At 49.1% G+C, this 15858-nt stretch overlaps 1 long non-coding RNA gene across 1 annotated transcript; it reads left to right on the top strand.

Moving 5' to 3' along the window:
- The first annotated feature begins 256 nt into the window (after positions 1 to 256).
- On the top strand, positions 257 to 12403 carry LOC134518496 (uncharacterized). Its single transcript, XR_010071978.1, has 5 exons — positions 257 to 445; positions 3854 to 3996; positions 4428 to 4491; positions 5327 to 7150; positions 11430 to 12403. It is a non-coding gene; the product is annotated as an uncharacterized LOC134518496 (long non-coding RNA).
- Positions 12404 to 15858: the final 3455 nt, after the last annotated feature.

Here is a 15858-nt window from a genome sequence, read left to right as displayed (position 1 = left end):
TCATGGACTGCGGGCGTCGCCGAGTGGTGAATGGAGGTAAGCCCCACGCCACGAGCATTTTCTCACTCTGGAGCCCAGCCCATGGCCGTGACCATTGGGCAACGCAGTGAAAGCACCGAGGCTGCCATTGCTTTCCTCCCGTCGGATGGGGGATGCTAACGGGAAGCGAGCAGAACATCCCACGTGGCAACCAGCTATGCAGTTAGTCTTCGAGCCTGCTTGCCAGCCCACCGGCGCTCGCCCCCGCCAGCGCAGCCCCAGGCAGCAGCGCGTGTGTCGGTGCCCAGCTCTGCTCGCCCCAGGAACGCGCTTTGCCAAGCTGGTGGAGGGTTGAGGACCGGCAGGAGCCTGACGTGAGGATGAGATGTGCTGGTGACTGCAAGCGCCGTGGGCTCAGCACAGCTTCCTCCCTGTATCCGGGTACGAGGGGTAAAGCAAGATACAGGTAAGAAAATATACAGCGTGCAGATAATAATTACATGTACGTTCCTAAGCCAGTATGTCGTCTGTGATGTCTGTGTGTCCGTAACACAGCAGTCAAGATAGCTCTTTGCTCATTCAGATTTATTCCCCATTTCCACTCTCCAAACTTTTCCATTTGTTTCTGTCCAAAATGTTTGTAGGTTTAGATAAGCTTTTTGGGCACTGCCTTGGGAATCAGGTCTTTGGATTCCTTCCACGCCAACTGGGTGCGCTGGAGAGCTCGTGACAGATGGACGAGCGTGTGGAAAAGCGAAGGGCGAGCGCAGGCTCGGCAGCATCGCTCGCTGTCGGCATAACCTGGGGAGACGTTTCTCTTGGCGGCTGCCAGACTTTCCCTGGGACGGCTCCAGGCGGCGTTTCCTTAAGTGTTCTTGGAGCCTTCATCAGTAAGAAAGAAAAGAAAAGCCAAATTAACGCGTGTCCCAGCACAGGGACAAATGAAGCCCTGTGCTGGAGTGATGCTCAGGCTGAATATAAACATGACCTTACACCTCGCTCCAAGAAGGAACTATACAAAATATTTTATACTAATTGACAGTATTGATAATTCCACACACAAATTATAGCAAAATTCATTTAATTTTTTAGATAAATTAGCAAAGCTCCCCTTTGAGATGATAAAACAAAGTATTTTGTTCTTCTTTTAATCAGTACATTACTAATTCAGATTTTTTTTCGTTTCACGCAAATCGGGGAAAACTCTTGACGTATTTTCCTCAGATATATTATTGGATGACACATCGTTCCTCTAGTCACAAAATTTTCCTTGCTGATAAGAAAAAAATGGCAACGCCTGTACATTGAGGCGATTTCAAAGTAAATGTGGAATGCTAGAGAGTCGATGTGGGAATGTTTTTTCCGACTATCGCGACGGTTTAACCGTGCCTGTAGATGCCTGAACCACATTGCTTTGACGGAGCAGTGCCCGGCGCAGTGTTTGCCGCAGGCGAGCTCCGAGCCGGCCGCAGAGATGCCCCGGTCAGACGATGGGGGTGTCCGCAGGGGAAGGCAATGCCGCCCAAGGCTTCTGCCGCCTCCGTGGGACACGGCGGGGAAAACTGGCAGCAGCGTGACGGAAAGCATCGCAGCGGCAGGACCGCGTGCCAAAAGCATCGCAAGAGAGGAGTTCAGGAACAAAAAAAAACCCAACATAATCTCATAAACACGTCTGTCTCTTCCATCTTTCTACCAAAGTTGTTCAGTCTTACAGTCTCAGCCGTGAGATTATAAAATCCTAAAATATCAATGTGCATCCAAAGAGCGCATGGATATAATTTCCCACTGACGTTTATAGGAAGACAGTCCTTTATTCTGCTTCAGCCATTCCCTGTGGCCTGAGTGAATGAAAAAGCTCTAAGTGCAGGTCATTGATTTCTCTTTAACTGGTTTTTGATGGGGGGGGGGGGGGAGCCGGGCCGGCTGCGCGTTAACCGCTGCAGGGCAAGGTGGCAACCTCATGCTGGAATGTCAGATTTCCCTGGTTTTCCCCCTTCTGAAAATCAAAAAGCAGCAGACTTCGGCTCACTCTCACAAAAGCTCAAGACAGTAATTTATTTGTCTTCTACCGAGCTGCTACTGGACACCGCACGAACTGCATTGCGTGGGGAGCCGAAAACGGGAATGTGCTTTCGGCTTGGAAGGTTTGAAGGTGGAAGTGAAAAAAATGCTGCCGGCTGCAGGCTTAGCACCGGGAATCCACCTGTTGGCCAAAACCCGAGCGCCCTGAGCTGGCCAGGCTGTGGCCGGCCGCATCCCAGGATTTGGTCCCCGAGCGCTGGGCACTCAGCCCTGAGGGAGCATCTTCCCTGCAACGGGATGCGGATGCGGATGTTTCCCCGGGCAGGGCTTCTGTGCAGGTGGCTTTGCCCCATCAGCTGTACGACCTGGTGTCTGGGCATGCCGGGCTTTGCCACGAGCCCAGGGGAATCCGGGGCTTTACCCAGGGCTGCTGAAACTCTTCGGGAATGACCCACGGAGCGTGTGTGTGCTCAGATCGTACGTACTCTCTGCGTACACACAAGCACACCCACGTGCAAAACCGCAGTGCACTAAAATATCCATCGTGGCTAGTACGAGCGCAGTTTTTCTCATTTCTGAAGCAGCACTCGGTATATCCAGCGCTGCGGTATCGCAGGTACAACCATCACAAATACCCGCTAGGAAGCGCTGCCACTTTTATCTCCATATACTGAATTTCCTCCTGTTTTTGCTTACCCTGCTCAACACACAGCTCAAGCGCTGCAGCAGAAGTGTCCCGATAGCTGGTGAGGGACTTTTTAGGGTGTCGGGTAATGGTAGGACTGGAGGGAATGGATCAAAACTAGAGATGGGTCGATTCAGACCGGACGTTAGGAAGAAGTTCTTCACCATGAGGGTGGTGAGACACTGGAACAGGTTGCCCAGAGAGGTGGTGGAGGCCCCATCCCTGGAAGTTTTTAAGGCCAGGTTGGACGGGGCTCTGAGCAACCTGGTCTAGTGGGAGGTGTCCCTGCCCATGGCAGGGGATTGGAACTAGATGATCTTTAAGGTCCCTTCCAACCGTAATGATTCTATGATTCTGTGATGCCGGCAGTCGTATTTCCTCAGCCGGCTGCGGCAGGGCCAGAGACGCCAGCTGCGTTCTCCAGGGAAAGGTCCCTTCTCCTCCTCCTCGGGGAGGGGACCCGTCCCCATCCCGCAGGGGAACGGGGGGTCTCAGAGGAGCCCAGCTCTGCTCCGCTGGCTTCATGGAAGGACTAGCAACACGAAATGCAATTTAAAATGTGTGCTAGGCGTTATTGATAAACATTCCAAAAACTCCATGGCCCTTTCCTAATGCATAATTCAGAATTCAATATCAAAAAAGCAAGAAAAACCAGCTTCTTTGACAAGACCTATTCTTAATTTTTGTATTATATTCCTAAAGTGTCTGTTATGAAATTAGGGTGTCGTGTCTCAGCTCCAGTGCAGGGCCTGCACGCTGCAAATGTTTTATTAGCCGTCATTTACAATTCTGCACACACACAATATTCAACTAGACCACGAGGCCGCCATACAGACACTGTAATGCTATTGCATAATTTATGTATTTTATATTATATTTTTTCCTCGTGCATACATACTTAGTTTGCTTAGCCCTCAGGAAATCCATGCTAGGGAAATGGCACACTGTAAGAAATGTCAGATATTGCTCGGGTGCTTCAGGTCCAGAGTTAATGGAGCAGAAAGACGCTAGTGGAAGAACGTTTTTAAGTGCTTGTAGGTCTGGGTGCGGTGAAGACAATCTATTGTCTTCTTAAATCTCGACATCAAAATCTTAACCTATAAACAACTGGATGTGCAAAAAAAATAAATGCTGATTTAGCTGTCAGTCCCTGTCTTTCTCACTCAGGCTGCCCCTGCTCTCCGAGACTGCGCATCGCTCCGCCTCGGGCACAGCACCCGCCGGGAAGCGCCCAGAAGATGCTGAGCCGTCGGCTTCCTTCTGCGGCGGCGCTGCGGGAACCCAGCCACTCGCGGCTCCGGGAGAGTTGGGTACGGAGCGGTTAAATAGAAAACTGTTTAAAATGAGTCTGTAAATGAACTCGTAACCAAATAGACACGTTTGAGACTTTTTTCTTAAAAAAAAAATAAAAAAAGGGAGAGAGGAGGGTTCTGGGTGAATGGCAGGGACCGGCTGCAGGGAGAAGGGAGCGGCGGCAGCTTCTCCTGCGGCTTCCACTGAAAATACGTCCCTGGGTCACAAATGTCCATTTTAAATACTGTGCAATCGCCTTGTTCATATCCTTTTGCAGCTTTTTGGGGTTTGGTTTTTTTTTTGGGGGGTGGTCTTTTTTTGGTTTTTGGTTTTTTGTTGTTTTTTTTTTTTACATAAAACTCCTTGCTCTGAAAATTGAAAATTCTCATATTTCTTAAGATGTGAAAAAAAGTGAATTTTACGTTTTTCTTGTTCCCTCCCTTGACAGATGGGGAGCACCGAGTCAGTGTGTCCCAATGGCGGAACGTGCCCTATTTGTCATCGTGTTGCAGGTGAGCAATCCCAGGGGGGGCACAGAACACAAAATAGGTTCTACTGCATTAAGACCTTTTTTTTTTTACAATGAAACTAAAAATATTCGTGTCTGCCCCTCTGGCAGGAGATGCCGGCACGGGCGTCTCCGGCGAAGCTCCTTACTTTTATATAAATAAGCAAATATTAATGTGATTGTTGCTATGGTAAAAGGTTCAGTTAGTCTGGTTAGGCCAAGTGCCGTGGGAGTCAGGTTGCTGCTGCCGCCTGAAATACCTAATCTTCATGTTAAAAATGAAAGGGATTTAAGCGACAAAAACCTGAACTCCATTTCTAGCACGCTGCTTCAGTGCCTTTTAAGTAGTTTGGAGCATAGAGGCTGCTTCTGAAGAGTCGAGAAACAGAAGCAGCATAGATGGGATATTTTTAATGAAAGCTGAACTTCCTGTCCATATTTTTCGGCGTGAGCATATTAAAAATAATTGGAAAAAAATCAGTGTTCTTCGGGACGGGGAGGGAGAGAGCTGGCGTTTCCCCCAGGCTGCCCACCCGGCCAGTGCGACACCCCGTGACTGACACGCCGGCAGCTTTCCCTTCGCCACGGGAGGTTTTCCCAGCCGGTTTGGCATGGAATAAGGCCATTACAAGCAGTTATTCTGAAATCCCGTTAGCCCACGTCACCCTGCAGCCGCGGCCGTGCAGACCCCTGACGCTCCTGCAGAGCATCCTTTCCTTCCTCTGGTTTGTTCTCTGCAAAATACTCCTCTAAAGCAGAGGAAAAGATTTTGTAGCTTAATTTATCACCCTTCTTCCTGCTCTAGACTTGCCTTTTTATTTTTTTCTCCATTTAATAAGGTTGCAAGTGGCTTAAAGAAGGCAGTGGCGGCTGCAGAGGTCCCTTCTTCCCTACCCGGAGAACATTCCTCCCGAAGGGTGCCGTGTCTCAGGCTCCACAGTTCTGCAACACGTGGGTAAAACGTGAGCAAAGGTTTCACCGAGAGCCGCGGGCTCCGAGGCGGAGACCAGCAGAACACCCCTGGACCGGGGTCCAATCTGGCTCTAGGCTGCCACGGACGCTCTCCTGCATGGGTTCCTCGGGTCTCGGACAAAGAAACCCATCGAGGGGGTCATCGGGGCGGGGGGGGTTCTCTGTCCCTGTTGTCGCCAGTGGGTGATCAGTGTCAGTAAAATCCCCCTGGTCTCTCGCACACCTGGCTGGGGGGGCACCCAGCAGCACCCGTGCCTGGCTGTCGGGGTGAGTTATACGCGTAAACACCTTTTTCCAGACTTTCCCCCCCCCAGGTGCACTCAATAGAGGGTGGGAAGCGCTGTGTGGTGAGGCAGCCCGCTCCCTGCTCCCTCCGGTAAACCCGGGCTGGAGAAGTGGACCGTTTGTGGATTATCTGTTTCTATGGTGATAGATCGGAATAAACGTGGTGTGGTCCTGGCTGCCTTCAGCTGCCTGTTTTCTGCAAGGTCTCCGTTATCAACAGCGAAAATGCAGCGTCTAATTCCCCGGAGACCGTCAGCTGAGACTCGTGGGCAAGATCATGGGCTTTAGCCCGTGAAAAATCTCTGTGGCAAAGCTGCACGCGAAAGTCACAGGCTGCGGCAGCGCAGTTAATCACCAGCACCGCCCTGGTGCCAGGGACACAGAAATTGCTATAAGGGAGGAAAAAAAAAAAAAAAAAAGAAAAAAGATGTTTTTCAATTTTCGTCTTGTAGAGACAGAAATATCGTGTTGTCATGGGCAGATCAGAAACTGGAAAATCCACAGATGCCCTACGTAGTAATAAAAAAAAGGAGGCCGACGCAGACGTGAGTTTTTAAAGTTATAACATTATTTTGGGGAGGAGTTATAAAAAGAGGCATGTATTTTTTTCCAAAATATTCACCTTTTGTCCTTAGATGTGAAATCTGCCATTTCCAAATTCGGCTCCCACATCCGTGCGCAAAGGGGAGCCGAGCAGCCGCCAGCAGAGCCTGCTGCACGGCGTGTGGCGGCAGCAGGTTTGTCAATGGGAATAAATCCTCTCAAATCCTCACACGCCCCTAAACACCACGGGGAACTGCAGTTGTTCTTAGCGGTACCTAAAATCCTGGAACGCGAGTTTTGCCAGAGTAACAACCAAATGATTACCCTGCTGTCCTCTTACGATTCACATCAGACCTGGCAGCCACAGCGGATATCATCCTGCCTCTGCTAAATCTTTAATATTTCAAATGCATATTCAGATACCGCTTTCCTGCTAGGAGACGCCTCACAGCGTAGCACCCGGGAGGATTGCCCTTTGGAGTGAGGTAGAATTGAAATATTTAAATGTGCTACACTTCCAAAGGCTGGCTTACTGCTCGCCTCCCTTGGAGGAACAAGAAATAAATAATAGAAAAGTGAACTGCGCGATTCCTCAGTCCCCGAAGTACTAAAGTCATGGAGTGACTGGAAAATTATGCTTGTACAGAGGAGAATTCACTATTTTGGTGAGAAGTGTCCGTGCTTACATGGAGTCAGGAACTAAGACGAACCCTATCAATTAAAGCCAAAAGCCAAAACAAAACAGCAAACTCCGCTTCGAATTGGGGATTTCTCAGCAAAGTGACACTTGCCGAAGATCCCGCACGGAGCAGAGCTGAGGTGCAGGTTTCTTGGGATGTGTAACATCCAGCCAGTCTTTAAAGGTAAGATTTAATGTTCAACTGTTTCAATGACGCACTTTCCTTTGGAAGGTTTTGCTGTTAGTAACAATCGTAAATAAGCAACAGGCTGCTGTAATGAGCAACGGCCTGTATCCGCTCTGATTTATCCAACAACGTCATTTATGGAGGAGAACAGACACACAGGCAAAGGTGTGCACACGCCTATGTATGTGAGCTCACTTGGGGATGGAAAAAGATGCTCTTTCTGACCAACGACCTTATTTGTTTAGGTCAGACCTTTCTCTGCCTTGCCATTTTTTATGGCCTATCTGTGTCCGGCTTGTGCCTTCATGCTTTGGTGGCCCAGCACGAGTAACCCTTCCCCGCTGGGAACACAACACGCCGCTGGGGTGCTGTGGTGTGAGAAACCACAACAATTTATTGTCGTTCAGACAATTATTCTCTCACTCCATGACCCTTCCCCATCCAGGAAGGGGAATCGGGAAAAAACAAGGAAACCTGAGGGCTGAAATATAAACAGATTTAATAGAATAAGACTAAATAAATAACATTAATAATACTGAAGAACAAATATTGATCCCAATCCCACTATAAAAACCCCTTCCCCAGCAGAAGCCGTGCGCTCCCCGCAGGGACAGCCAACGGGGGACCCTGCGAGCGCTGCGGCTGCGGGAGGGAGGGAAGGGCTCAGGGCTGCGGCACCGGGGCGAGGAGGGCTCGGGATCCCAGACATCATGGAAGAGCCAAAACTCCTCAGCAAACTTTCTAATTTCTCTGGAATGTGCCGTTCACGGTATGAAATAACCCTGTTGGCAGCTTGGGGCAAGTGCCCGGGTCTCGCTCCTCCTTGTCCCTGCACCTGGGGAGCTCGGAACCACCGAGACCTTGAAACCCGCACCCCAGAGCTGGCTGCAAAGGAAATATTTTCACCGATTCCACTAGAGTCCTCTAAAAGTGATGTTTTCCCAGGTGTTAGGAGAGAAATCGGTCCTGTGTCAAGGGGGCAAGAGGCAGCAGGCACTGCTGGGATAACACCAGCGGGCCAGGAAAACACACACCCTTCCCAGTGGTGCTTAGAGGAGGCAACTGGCCATTGGCATAGCCTTCCTGGGAACTTGACCAAAGATGTTTAAATTAAGGCTTCTTAAGAGCCGCAGGTCGAGGCTCGGTGCAGCTGTTGGCGGTGTTTTTGGCACGTGCTGAGCAGGAGGGAGCTGATCACCGAGAGCCGTCCCAGGCTGTCAGTCTATGAGGTGCCCATCTTTCGGTCCTGCGTAGATATTGCTCACAAATCTTGTGCTAAGACCTTTTAAGTCACCAATATCATGTCTAAATTAAGTATTCAGGGCAGGAACGTAGGACGTGTCTGCTACCAGAGATCAATAGGTAATAAACACTAATGAACCATTACTAGACTTCCTAAAAACCTTTCCCCGCTTTCTTACTTTCATCCTTGCCCATACGCAGGGGAAAGCAGTACGAGGATTTCACATTTGATGGACCATTACGTCCATTACGTACCATTACGTACTTGCCAGTTTTCCCTCCTCTCAATAAAAACTTCTGCGGGGCGCATCGCTATGCGCCGCCAGGCCGATTTGAAATGTTGTCGCTATTCGTAAAAGAGCTTTTCCCAGTATATTGTGCAGAACTGTGTTTTTCTGGAGGTGGTTGTGATTAGGGTTGACATTAATTGGAAGAAATGCTAATATACCAGATGGATTTTTTTTTTAAAAGGGGTGGTGGCGGAGCAAGAAGCAGGGTACATGTGCTTATGGAAAAGTGGGAGTACGATTTGTTAGCTATGGACGCGCGACCCACGCACCGCAGCATTTGAGAGAGTGGTGTGAGGTACTTTATTAATAGTAGTGGATTTTAGCACACATCCCTTATTTATGGAGGGGAATTTATCCTCGCGCCGCGCTGGCCCCCTGCCCTTGACACATGGCTCGAGGCGCAGCGAGGAGGCAGGAGCCTTCGCCGGGTGCAGGGCCGGAGGGAGAAGGGAGAGATTCAAATGTCAGACCTGGCGGCGGCTTTGGAGGCTTAATTTCAGATGGGTTTTTTGAGCTGTGTCACCAGGAGGGAGCTGCCGACTGCATTGCAGCCGGTGCCGGATGCCAGGCACCAGCCAGGGCTGCATCCCCCAGCATCGACCCAGCCGTCCCCGGGTACCACACCGGGTTTGGGGACACCACGGAGCACGCCGGGCTCCAGAGATGGTCCTTCGTCCCCGGGACCTCTGAGCCACCTCCTGGCCTTGATCCGCCGCCAAAGGGAGCCACAGCGTGGGTGGGAAAGGATGGAGCCAGCCCGGCCGGCGGTGCCATGGCAACAGCTCCCCTTTGCATCCCCCGTGTTTTCCATTCCGCGTTTCGAAATTAATTATTCAGCCTAGAGCAGGAACAAAAAGGAGATTACCCGCCCTGGTCCCGCAGGTACCCGGGAAGAAAGAGCTTCCCGGGGTTTCCAGGGGAGACCAGGAGCAGGGAACGGTTTATCTGTAACCGCTCTGCCGAGGCGGCGGTTGGGGCTGCACTCCGAGCACGATAATCGTCCCCAGGTCCCTGAACCGAGAGATTTTTATAGCGACGCGCATTTTATTAAGAATTTGCTAGAGCTGTAAAAAAAAAAAAAAAGATCATCAAACTGTTTTGTTTTTTTTTTTTTTTTTTTTCTCGGCACACCGAGCACCTCTGAATCGTGGCCAGGTTCGTTTGGGGGTGGGATTCCCGGGTCCCAGGGCTGCCCGAAAAAACCCTACCGCAGCACCAGCAGCATTGCTCTGACTCGCACCTTGCCCTCGGGATTTTCTTCTTTTACATCATTGTCCTTGGAAATCCCCCCCGCTGCCGAGCCTGCCAGCCCGGCACAGCACCCCCCGGACTTTTTGGATGTGCAAACGGCATTAAGCACTGGTTTGGTGGGAGGCTTGGGGCGAGGAGGTTTTTCTTTATGTTTTTTTTCGCTATTCTTTCGGTTTTTTCCGTGCCTTAACCCATCCTTAAAAATGGCAGGTTAGCATTTTTAGATTTTTTTTTTAGGGGGTGGCAACATGAAAGCCACTTCAAAGTTATTTACCGAAACAGTTTGGGCTGTACAGTATACACTGTATATGGTGTATATATTGTATCCATACTTATATATGTGTGTGTATGTATATATATATACACGTGTGTGTGTATATATATATATACATACACATATATACATATACATATGTGTATATATATACACATATATATACACACACACTTCTATGCTATATCTATGCTATACTATATACTTATATACTATGTAAGTATATATACTTATATATACTTACCAAAATCTTAACATTATTTCAGTCCACCAATATGCTCAGAGCTGATTTCCTAAGGTATATACTGTACTATATACTTCGCCCCTTTTGAGAGGTATCAGAAGATGAAATTGTATAAAACGTGGGCTTTATAAAACACGTACGCAGTCCTTAATAGACTTACTGTGGAGGACTGAAAGAAGCAGAAATCATAACAACCCCCCCGCGGCTCATTGAATTTGGCAGCCGACCGAGGCTCCACGCAGCAGGTTCAGCTGGTGGTGCCAAAATGCTGCCAAAATGCTGCTGGGGCTGGGGCTTGTGCCCCCGGGGGGGCAGAGACTGGAGAGGTGGCAGCAGCCCCCGAGTGCTCCCGTCCCCAGGGGCATCCTTAGGGGACGCGCAGTCCCCGAGCGGGGGAATTGTGGCCACTGGTCCAGCAGCTCAGCAGCCAACCACCTCCTCCATTGATGTTTTAATTTTATTTTTTAAAGTGACTGGAAGACTTCAGACAGGTCGCTGTTTTATAACTTTGGAACTTGACTGATTTTTTCAGTGTTCATTTTGTGTTTCTACTGATGTATCTGTCTAAACTATTACTAGAACCATGAACCGTCTTTTAACCTGTATTCTTCTTTTACCAAAATCTTAACGTTTTTTCAGTCCACCAATATGCTCAGAACCGATTTCATACGCATTTGAAAATATTTCTGAGAAATAGTTTAATTAAGCGCGTTCTTTTTTGACTAAATATATCATTTTTTGAATGAGTGGCTGCCTTAGCAGACATTTTTGGATGTAAAATGACTCTCAGCGTAAGCTGAGGTTGCTGGGGGGGGGGACACGCCCGGGGCAGCCCCTCGGGGATGCCATCCTACCCCCAGCCCCCCAGAAGTAACGCTTCTGTTCAGCCTGTGGAGTATCCCGTGAAAAACCGGTCACACCTCGGTTCTTTTACCGCCAGGCAACTGAATTACCACTGGGATTTTCTCTTTTTAGACTCCAGCCCCGTGAGCAGCTCGTGGAAGGGCCCCGGCTGTCGACGCGCGGCTGGAGTGGACGGGAAAACCCCGTGGGGAAGCGGAGCAGAGGGAAAATATCCCGGCGGCAGCGGACAGACACTTGACCCAAGAAGACTTTGACTTTCCATGGGGGAATAGCGTGCAAGTTATTTTGGAGTTTAGCTCTATAATTAGTGACATAAAGCAGAACTGGCTAAGTTGAAGTCTTTGCTCTCTGGCTGTGTCAGGGAGCTGGTTCCGAGGCTGTCTTTGCGGCCAAGAATCTTCCCGACTCCTAACCACGAGGGATAAAGCTGCCCCAAGAGCTCTGCTTTTCCCCCGAAGCAGCGAGAGGACCAGCAGCAGCCCGGGTTCCCGCAGCTCCCCGGTCCCCCAGCATCCCGGGGGACTTCCAGCAGGACCAAGCCTGGTCCCAGCAGACCACAAAGAGCAGGAAGAGGCGAGGACCCCCCCCATGGCACCCTGAACGGCCCAGGGCTGGGCCAGCACCGGGGGGGGCCCCACCAGTGGCTCTGCAGGTCCCATCACGCGTGTTGTCGTCTAAAACCCGGCCTCGGCTGCACCTTACTGCACGTCAGTCCAGAAACTCAGAGGACAAAACTTTGGTGAATTGAAGGAAAACAAAAAAAAACAAAAAAAAAAACCCAACAAAAATTGGTTTAACAGAGAGTAATCGAGTTCACCATCGTGCAGACTCACCCCCGGAGCGAGGACGTTCCTGTACATTCACAAATGACACGCTGGACCTTTTAGGGAACTCTGCTCCTACAGACCCTGGCTGTGAGTCCCGTCAAGAAACGCGCGTTAGACAGCCAGGGAAAGCTTGCATAATGGTCATGAAACATGAAAACAATGTTAATCGTTTTGTAAGATGCATTTTTTTAAGGATTTAAAAATAGCACACTTAAAATACCCTGTGTTCATCTAAGACTATTTTACTTTGGCATTATTAAGTACGTTACTTTCTAATCTATTAATTAAAATAACAAAAAGCAACTATACAGATTTAAAGACCACAAAGCCCTGCATCTTAAAGGTGGGTTACGTTCGCTTAGGAGGAACCAGAAAAGTTTGGAAATATATTTACAGGTGTTTCTATTTTTATCTGCACATACTAAGCGCGCATATCAGTCTGCATCTATGGGTATGTGCGTGGGAAGAGAGCAAAACCCCATTGATGCTGCTACTTTAAAAAAACATATATTCCACACATCCACAATTATATTTAAGAAAAAAACCCCTTTCTGGGAGATTTTGCATTACAACTGGCCTTAGGGAAACAGCCAAAGGAATCCTTTAGAAAGAGCAAAGCCCCAGCCTTGCGGGGCGGGCGGAGGTGGTGCCGTGGGACCCTCGCTGTCCCCGGGCACGGCGGCTGTCGGAGCCCCACGCCGGGCTGAGGAGGGTGGCAGAGGTGGGTTAATGCCGCTGTTATTGCTCCATTTTAGATATTCCCATTCTTTAGAGTGAGCAGTTAGCAGAGGAATGAATTATAGGCTCTCGGAGACTACATTCGCGCTGACTCAGCCCAAGAGCAGACCCACGCACGGTACAGGAATTTTCCTTTCCTATGGCGTAAAGGGAAAAAAATCATTAATTTTCTTCCCAGGTTCAGAACAATCATTCTGTCTGTTACGCTTTGCTATGCAAAATAAGGACGGAGAAAAATGGTTTCTAAAGCTTTATTCATGATTCTAAATTTCAAATGTGAATTGGTGGAGCGTCATCCCTGGTTTTGTTGGGGCTAGGCTGGGTTTGGGTGCCGTGTCTCTGCCCTCACAGGTTTCAGCTCCGTCCTGCAGATGTGCACGCGGTGCCACTGGGGCGCAGACAGGACCCCCAGCCCCGTACAGCTCCTGCCTGCCTCTGGGCACCCACGGTTAATAATGGAATAGCTGAAAACTGCAAAAAACCAAGATCAATGGACTTGAGTTGAGTGCAGAAGCCAAGGGCTTGGTGCTCGATTCATCCAGCTTTCTGCTGCATCAAGCTTCAGCAGCCGGGGGACGCGGCACATGCGTGCTCTGCGCTGGGTGATATTCCGTTCACTGCTGCCATAGGAAAATTCAGACACTGAGCAATTAAGAAAAAAAAAATAAGAAAAAAAGAATTCTGTCTGAAGCCCACTGGGGTCACTCACCAAACGAGACCACAATCTGTGAAATTCTCTTTTTGGTACCAGTTTAGAAGTCAGGATATTTATGACAGGAAAAAGCTATATTCCAGAAAGATCATACAATGAAGAACAGCAAACAAAATGGTTTTTTTTAGGCATCACAGTAACTCCTATGAGTCTTTATGAAGAAGCAGCACCTCCAGTTTTATATTCTAAAATTGCATCAAGTCCTACGCATCTGCTGCAGGTGCGTTGCTGGCAGTTCAGGCTGAGAAAGTCGATGATCTCAGGGATTTACATTAAAATATCTCAGGCTTTGGCCACCTGCAGTGAGGCCACTGGAATAATGCCGAGTTGGAGCCGCTCTCAGTCCCAGCATCCTCAGGCTCCCAATGTGTACCTTGATTCCCCTTTGCTCCGGCTGGAAACCTGGAGGACACTGCATCGCACCAGGCGCTCATCGCCAAGGTCTGGCTGTTTTCTAGGCAACCTCTTAGCCTTGATCGCAATTATTTATACCTTTCAAATAGAAGAATGCAATCTTTTATTTTCTGCATTGGAATAACAACTGAAACATCCCATTCGAGAGAAATTTGGGCTGGACGGAACAATCCTTCCAGACTTAACCAATGGGTCATTAATACCTTTCTACCTGCGTCTTGCACGCACGCCCAGCACGCTGTTGCTCTGCTGTCCCTGTCCAATGGCACGGTTACGGGGGCTACGGGTTCATCTCACAGTTGTAATTAACCTCCTCCCGCACAACCCCCGGCCGTCTCATTTCACCCACCAGGGTCCCCCCGGGGCCATGTCCCACGCACAAGGTCAGGCCCGAAGAGGACATCCCGGCAGGAGCGGGATGCGGGGCTCCTTTCCTTGCCGTGATCCACACATTGCGCGCTCCCTTCCCTCCGCAGGCTGAATAATGTAGAAAAAAAATCCCAAAACTCAAGGGGGTTGGGAGTCACCCAAGAGGTCCCAGTGGCACTGGGGAACGTAGACACATTCAGCGAGCAGGTGGCTTTGGGTCAAGAAAGAGCCATCTAAAGAAATGGATTCTTCCTTAAACCACCTCACTACACCCTCCCGACATGTTTTTATTTATTGGAAACAAACTCCCCTGCAAAATAATATTAATGGGAGTAATAATAAGCCTACATAAAGGGATTTGTTCACGATTTGCATCTTCTCCTCTTAGAATTGAGGGAGCAGGATTAAAACAATATCTTTGTGACTCTGAGTATTATAATACTAAATAACTGAATACCAAATAACACGAATAGTTAATTGCTCCTTTTTTCTTTTGCAAGCAGTACCCCAAGTGCCGTGTCCTTCCCCACCACCCTCAGCTTTCCGCACCTCCGGAGTGACACAGGGACACTATTTTGGGGCCCAATGTAATGTAGCTCCCAGGCTACAGCAAACACAAGGTACTTGTCCTGCCGTGGCTTTAAATAACTTACTAGACAAATGAAAATGAAATCTCTCTGATCGTTGACTTTTAAGGGAAAATCTTTGCCTTTCTGAAAGGTCATACAACAGTTGCTCAGCAGAAAAAAAAAAAGAAGAATCAGATGAGTTATGAAGGTCTATGTGCCACCATCACCCATATGCCACCGCCGAAATGAAAACACCTTTCTTTAATTAGCTGGGAGAGCAACGTGTCACGGTAGGAGAGGGACAGGTCTGATTTCTCAGCAGTTCCCTGGCAATGCCCCTGGCAATGCTCCGTCCCTCCCGTCCCAGCAATTAACTCCGTCGCAGGGAGAGACATGAACCGCAGGAGGTGATGGGCAGAGGGAGAGGGAAGAGGCAGAACCAAAAACTCCCACTGCCTGGCATTCATTTGGGTTACAAATAGCAGAAAACCTTCACACCCCTTTTAGGAAGGAGAGGCGCCGTACCTGCCCGTGCGGGCGTTTGCCCACTGGCGATTTTTGCCTTCCTCCCCTCCAGCTATAAGAGCCCCAAAGGTGCTCCTGGCGCGGCGGCGCTCCGCGTTCCCAGCCGCTTCTGCAGAGCTGGCCAGGACATGCTCGCTTCTGGCTTCTTCCCCTGGCTGCTGCCTGCCTGCCTTAATTTTTCAGTTAATTACCAGTATTTATTAGAAAAAAAAAAAAGAATATTCTGAAAATTAAAGTCGAACAGAATACAAAGCAAACAAGAAGTATGGTGGCACTCCTGAATGTATTTCACCCCTAAAAATTCTCATTTGCGTTTGTGAAATATGACCAACTTGTCCCATTCGGCATACAGAATAAACTAAAAGAACAGAATATCCGGACAAATA

This window comes from Chroicocephalus ridibundus, chromosome 7 (genome assembly GCF_963924245.1).
Source record: "Chroicocephalus ridibundus chromosome 7, bChrRid1.1, whole genome shotgun sequence".
Lineage (NCBI taxonomy): Eukaryota > Metazoa > Chordata > Aves > Charadriiformes > Laridae > Chroicocephalus > Chroicocephalus ridibundus.
The sequence above is the reverse complement of the archived record's forward strand: the minus strand, read 5'-3'. Positions and strand labels throughout refer to the sequence as shown.